The sequence below is a fragment of the Octodon degus genome, unplaced genomic scaffold (genome assembly GCF_000260255.1).
Source record: "Octodon degus isolate 3935 unplaced genomic scaffold, OctDeg1.0 scaffold00028, whole genome shotgun sequence".
NCBI lineage: Eukaryota > Metazoa > Chordata > Mammalia > Rodentia > Octodontidae > Octodon > Octodon degus.
In genome coordinates, this window is record NW_004524604.1 from 2,989,728 (window position 1) to 2,996,905 (window position 7,178).

At 42.6% G+C, this 7,178-nt stretch overlaps 1 pseudogene; it reads left to right on the plus strand.

Moving 5' to 3' along the window:
* Window positions 1-4,375: 4,375 nt before the first annotated feature.
* On the plus strand, window positions 4,376-5,735 carry LOC101582408 (annotated as a pseudogene).
* The last annotated feature ends 1,443 nt before the right edge of the window (window positions 5,736-7,178 follow it).

Genomic DNA, 7,178 nt, shown 5'->3' on the forward strand with positions numbered 1-7,178 from the left:
AAAAAAAAAAAAAAAAAAAAAAAAAAAAAGAATGTTCAACCTGTGCTGTAAACATTTATACTTTGTTAGAATTATTTCAAGGGTTTTAAAAAGTTGGAATTAGCATTGCTAAAGTTCTCACAATAGACATTGTGGACTGGGGAGTGCTTTCACCCACTACTTCTCTGTAGTTGTGTAAAGCCAACCAGACTCTGTGCACCTACATTTTCTCCACACATGTAGCCAGACACCACTGACTCCAGGTTCATTTATGTATCAATTTCTATTTTGTTTCAAGCCTTTCTTAAGTGTAGGCTCCTACAGAATATTGTGGATTTGGTTTTTGTTTTTTTTTCCTTATTTTGTAGATTTTTTTCTTATTTTGCTTGTCTAGATCTAGTCAAAATGGGAAAATGGACTGTGACAAGATTCTTTGTTTGAACAAAATGGCTACATTCTTTCTTTACATTCCTCCTGGATGAAATTCAGTACCACACCTGGAAGATAATAACAGGTGAAGACTTGAGCTTTACTGAAAAATAAAACCTAAAACCTATTATACACATAAGAGTTGCAAGTTTCCTTTGGAGGATCCAAAAAGTTGAAGTTCACTATGTCAAGCTTAAGAACTAAAATTGAAAAAAAACAAAAGAACTAAAATTGAGAAACCAAGAGCCAGTGAGACCCCCCCCCCAAGAAAATACCTACAGTCAGCACACATTGCAGTGGAGGACTGGGGCTCAGCTTAGACACTGGAAATGCTAAATGCCAGAACGTGGCCAATTGTGATGAGCATCTGGGAGTAGAATGGGAGGACAGAATGGAGACAGAACATGACCCTTCCTGTCTACATGGAGCAAATGAGAACTGAGAGTGGAGAAATTATGCCCTGTTGCAAAGCTTAAACAGGAAAATCTGTGTGCAAACCACAGGGTCAGACAAAGTGGTAATGTGGGTTTAGGGTGCAGACAGTAATCAGCTAAACAGAAACAGAAGTAATGAGAGTGATGAGAGTGATGTCAAGTCCCACAGGTGGTGATCGGGGGAGCGCTGATAGGCAGAGGACAGAAAGGCAGTGAAAGCTCCGCCTAGATCTGGGGAAAGGATGAGCAAGGTAAGCACCACTGGTTTCAGCAGAAACATGGTTCCTGAGAGTCAGCCTAGAGAGCAAAAACATGCCCAGCATCCATCAGGCTGAAAAACAGACACAGACAACACCAGCTGCAATTGTCACAGAGAGCAGCCTAGCTGCCAAGGATGCTGAAGCTGTGAAGTGTCATAACAACCCACTTATTTAAATGATTTCTGCTTTATTAAATACTGACACTTTATTCTCTAAAATCAAATATTCCTGGAGATGTTACTGTTGGAAACTACATCAGTAAGAAGAGAATAAGCCACTTTGACTTAGAGAAATGGCCCTGATTGATAGCCCAGGTGCAGTGATTCACACGAGTGGCCGCTGGATACACACAAGGGGTCACATTCATCTTAGCTTTATTGTTTCCACAGACATGGGAGTCTGGACACACTTCATAGTTCACTTCTGACACTGACCCCTTTCCTACTGCTCTGAGCTTTGTAAACATTGCTTCATTTAAATATTATCCACATTCTAAGCCCTTTGCTATTCTATACTAATTCTGCATTGCTTTTCTGAGACACCCACGGTGGCTCTTGGGTGCTGTGTCCTTCGCTGTGTTGTCTGGCAAGCAGGTTTGTGTCACACCATAGCTGTTTTTGGTGTTCTCAGGCCGGCAATGCTGGGAATACTCTAGGGTGCTTACTAGGACAGAGTGAGGAAGTAGGGCAGGGGCTTGAAAGATCAGATCACTGAAACAACATGGTTGCTTGGGGACAAAGAAGGGGTACACTTATTGGAATTATGACACTAAGATAAGACCAGAAGTTCACCCCCTTCGTGCCAGCCCTGAATAGTGTCTGTCATAGCATGTGTCTCTCTTGCCTTCTGTTTAGGTTGCTCTCAAGATCTGCAGACAGAAAAAAATTGGATGGTCTCAGCTGAGGGAAGTGAGATCTGGGAACCAGTGGCCTCAAACTGACCCTGTTGCTTTGAAGGGAAAAGACTTGCTAGGAAAAGAAAGGGATGAAAGGAAGGAGGCAGAGGGCCCACAGCAAAGTCCAAAATAATTGGCTTGCAAATAAGGCAGCTACCCTGTTAAAAGGCTGTCTTCTGATTCGGTGTTTCATGCTGGCTCTGAGGTTATACAAACTAATGGAAAATGTACCAAGTTCAGTGCGTCCAGGTCATTGGACTTTATATAACTGTTGCTGCAGAAAAATTGACTCTTGCCTTTCCCCCTTTTTTAGCATCTGAACCTCAAATCCCAGTTCAGAGGGTAAAGTTGGGAACATTGCATGGTTGGCTTGATTCATTCTCTAGAGGATTTTCTTCCAGGCAGCAGTGAAGGGATCACTATGAGAACACAGTAATATTTTCATCTATTCTGTTCCTGCTCCTTTTAGGGAGAGGAAAATTGTTCCTGGTTATTTTGGTCTACAGCCTCTCAAAACTTTTATTATAAACCATAAAGCAAATTTGACTTCTGGGAAATTCCACTCCAGTTAATAATTTAAATGTATTTAGGTAGTGAGGTATGATTTCCTAAAGGTTGTCATTCTAGGTGAGAGATTGATTTAAAAATAACAGCAGTAATCACAACAAGGACTCTTACTATATTTCCTGATTTGTGGTCTGATTAGGAACCAAAGGAAGTTCCAGCTAATGTGGAAGGGACAGGACAAGACCTGAGAGCCAGTTTTAAGATCCTGCATCTTCATGAGTATGTGAGAAATCTAGGTAACCAGAAAGAAACTTTGAATTCCCAACAAACCCACCAGCACAGTCATGATGAGGGTCCCTAGCTCAAGACTAACAACATTACCTTGGCTACTTTGCTGTAACACAAATAAAATCAGGATACACCCAGCCATCCTCTTCCCAGCCCTCTTTGTGTAGACACATCTATTTCTCTTTCTTATTTTCTTTCTTAACTTGAAAAACGGGAAAGAAGGACCAGTGAGATAGCTCAGTGGAGTAAGCACCTGCTTAGGCAAGCGCAAGGGCTGGGGTTTGATCCCCACCCTCAGGCGTGCTGAGCCAGTGACCGAGTCCAGGTGTGGTGGTGCATGCCTGTAATCCCAGCACTGGAAAGGCTGAAAACATGAGGGTCACTACAAGTTCGAGCTGAGTAGTGAGCCCCTGCACATAAAAAAGGAAAGAAAACTAGAAATCCACACGTAGAAATAGGAATGTGGAAAGTACATATAAAATGATTCCTAAGAGTAATGTTTTCTTAAATCAGTGACTTTTGAAGTTTTTAACTGGCAACAATGGTAAGAAAGACATTTGACATCTTGCCCTCACACGTGTATATTTAGACATATTTGTGCATGTATGTACATGGGGATAGAAATGGTTAGGTTTCACAATGCACTAGCTATGGCTTTCACTTTATTTTACAAAACATTGATCATAAAGGGATACAAAACATGGCTGACTAGAAGAGTCACCTCAGGAAGTTTAGGGAAAGAACAAATGAGAAGGAAGGTTATTTGGAAGGTGGGAGAGAAGCTTTCATGCTGAACTAGAAAATTAATAAGGAAAGCTGATACATAGATTAAGTTGAAAAAAAGTGGCTCTGCTGCAGCAGGTCAGCTGTCCTCCACTTCCTGCTCAGCTGGGACAGAAGCCATTTTGGTAGTGGAGTGAAAAACATGAGGAATGATCTAGCACTGCAGGGAGCAGATTCCTGAAGCAGAGTTTGTGTTCAGCAGGTGCACACATGTACCCCCTTTTCCAAACAGTGGAGAAAGCAGCATCCCTGCCTTACCCACTCCAGTGCATACTGTGGACAAGGGAACCATTCCACCCTGACCTACTCAGGCTAGAAAGACAGGATATATTGAAAGAGGCTGCATATCTCCCCTAGCTGAGTTGGCACAGCTCTGAGCCTGCCTGTCATACCAGCCAGCCTATTTACCTGTGTGCACACCCACAGCCCTCAGTACTCAGCACTCACCCAATAGACCTCTCAGACAGAGTTCCCTCCAAGACACAGGCAAGAGCACACAGACCAGTCAGCCCCCCTTACTGACCTGCACTCCTGTTTCATGCACCCTTCAACATTTCCTCTCCATCTCTTCCACCACAGTGTGGAACAGCTGCTAATAAGAAATGAACATGGTGAAGCTGGCCAGATAATTTAGCAGATTAAAGCACCTGCTTAGGCAGACACGGGGACTGGGGTTCGATCCATGCTGGTCCCAGCCCTGAGGCATGCTGAGACAGTGATTGAGACTTGGCATGGGCTTTAGCCACCATCTTGGTTTCTTATAAGTCAGCAGTGACTGCAAGTCCAAAGAGGCTTGAGCCATGAAGCTACTAACCAGAACTGGACTCCTTTTGAGATTTTATTGCCTCAAAGTTGCCCCCAAAATTAAAGCTGCAGCCACCCCTGCAGGAGTGCTCCTACATCTTCAGGACCTTGAGTTTACCAAATTACCAACTGGTTTGGTGATTGCATCTCTGGAAAACTATGCTCCTGTGTGCAGAATTGGTGTGTTCATTAAAACTGGCAGTCAATATGAGGACTCCAACAACTTGGGATCCTCTCACTTGCTGCACCTTGCAACCAGCTTGACTACAAAAGGTGCTTCATCTTTCAAGATAACACATGAAATTGAAGCAGTTGGTGGTAAATTAAGTGTGACTGCAACAAAGGAGAGCACAGCATACACCATGGAGGGCCTGAGGGATGACATTGAGATTTTAATGGAGTTCCTGCTAAATGTGACCACAGCACCAGAATTCTGTCATTGGGAAGCAGCTGATCTTCAGCAGCAGCTGAGACTGACAAAGCTGTGGCTTTTCAGAACCAACAAACTCATGTCATTGAAACTTTGCATACTGCTGCTTACCAGAATGCCTTGGCTAATTCCTTATATTGTCCTGACCATAGAATTGGCAAAGTGACTTCAGAGGAGTTATATTACTTTGTGCAGAACCATTTTTTGAGTGCAAGAATGGCTTTGGTTGGACTTGGTGTGAGTCATCCTGTTCTCAAGCAAGTTGCTGAGCAGTTTCTCAACATGAGGGGTGGACTTGGTTTATCTGGTGCAAAGGCCAAATATGCAGAGGTGAAATCCAAGAACAGAATGGAGACAGCCTCGTCCATGCTGCTCTTGTGGCAGAAGATGCTGTCATGGGAAGTGCAGAAGCCAGTGCGTACAGTGTGCTCCAGCACATCCTGGTCACAGGGCCCTATGTCAAGAGGGGCAGCAAGGCCACCAGCCTCCTCTTCCAGGTGGTTACTAAAGTATCCCACCAGCCATTGGATGTTTCTGCCTTTAATGCTAGCTACTCCAATTCTGGGTTTTTTGGGATTTACACTGTCCCACAGGTGGCAGCGGCCACAGATGTTATCAAGGCTGTGTATAACCAAGTAAAAGCAATTGCTCAAGGAAACCCTTCCCCTGCAGATGTCCAGACTGCCAAGAACAAGCTGAAAGCTGCGTACCTGATGCTGGTGTAGTCCTCCGAGGGCTTCCTGGATGAAGTTGGCTCCTGGGCTCTGGGCGCTGGCTCCTACATGCCACCATCTGCATCCCTTCAGCAGACTGACTCAGTGGCTGATGCCAACATCATGAATGCCTCAAAGAAGTTTCTTTCTAGCCAGAAGTCTATGGTAGCAAGTGGAAACTTGGAGCACACACCATGTGGCGATGAGCTGTGATGCTCAAGCACACAGCGCAGGGGAGCCAAGTGTCATCGCGGCCAAGCAGCAAGCACAGCCATCAGGAGCCTCTAATACAATGTTTCTTTTTCTCCTTAGGTGAAATATCTTAAGAGTATAAATGCAGATAATTGCTCCCAGCTGACTGTGAATCAATAAAATGCTTGGTTTAAATGAAAAAAAAAGAAAGAAAGAAAGAAAGAAAGAAAGAAAGAAAGAAAGAAAGAAAGAAAGAAAGAAAGAAAGAAAAAAGAGACTGGGCATGGAGGTACCTATAATCCCAGTGCTTGGGAGGCTGAAAACAGGAGGACACTATCGAGTCCAATATACATAGGGAGACCCTATAACAACCAAATACATTTTTTTAAATAGATAAAAAGAGATGAGGTGATGGATCTCTTGAAAATGGGCAGGGATCCTGGATGTAGAGAGCAAGAGGAAAAAGGGAGAGGAAAGGGAAATAATTACAGGAACAGAATAACCTCAAGACATCAACACTGTATGTCACAAACATGAGCTAAGATTAATAACATCAACAATAATGAAAATTGGGAAATAGCAATTAGAGGAGGGAGCCAGGTTGGTAGGGAAGTTATTTTTAAAAAATAACTGAACTCTATTAGGTACCCACTCCCCAAGATGACTGTAAACTGCATATACTGCAAATACATATTAATAAAAACAAAGGCAAAAAATAGTCATAACTCACTAGATTGATATATGAGTTAATAATTAACTGGCAACTTACAGATCAAAAAATTCTGTTCACATGAGCAATATTGGGAGATAGCTTATTAATCTTTATTCCAGAAAAAAAACTCAAAATAATTTTTTTCATAACACCAGACTACTTGTGTTTGAAGAACTTCTTCTTGAAACATTCTTTTGAAATGTGTCTGCTCCACTGTTTGCCCAAAACTCCAGAAATCAATGCAAATGAGATTATATGAGACTTTTGGATTCATATTATTTCTCCATGATTTCTGACATCAACTGTAGATCCTGAACATCTGTCTCCCTGGGAATAATTCTTAAGAAAAAGTCTTTATAAGAACTGGCTAAAAAAAAAAAAATGATTTAATCTATTATCTCAGACAACATCTGCTAATTCTCAGTGGGACTGGAAATGGCTTTGAAAGTGTTATGGTTTGTGTCTGGATGTCCCTCCTTCATGTGTTCACAGGGTGGGGGAAATCTTCTGAGGTGGCTCAGTCTGGAGTTTGTGGTTGATTCATTGTCTAGTGCTGGAATTTAAGCTATGAGTACTACAACCACCCTAGGATAGTAGCCTGCATACAATATAAAGGATTAAAGGCCTGTTTCTCCCTTTTTTATTCTTGCTACTTTTGTTGTCTTCTGCCACCATGAATGATTGCCCCTTTCCCATGCCATGCTGCCTAGAAGCCAGCCAACTATGGACTAAAACCTCAACTATCTATGAGC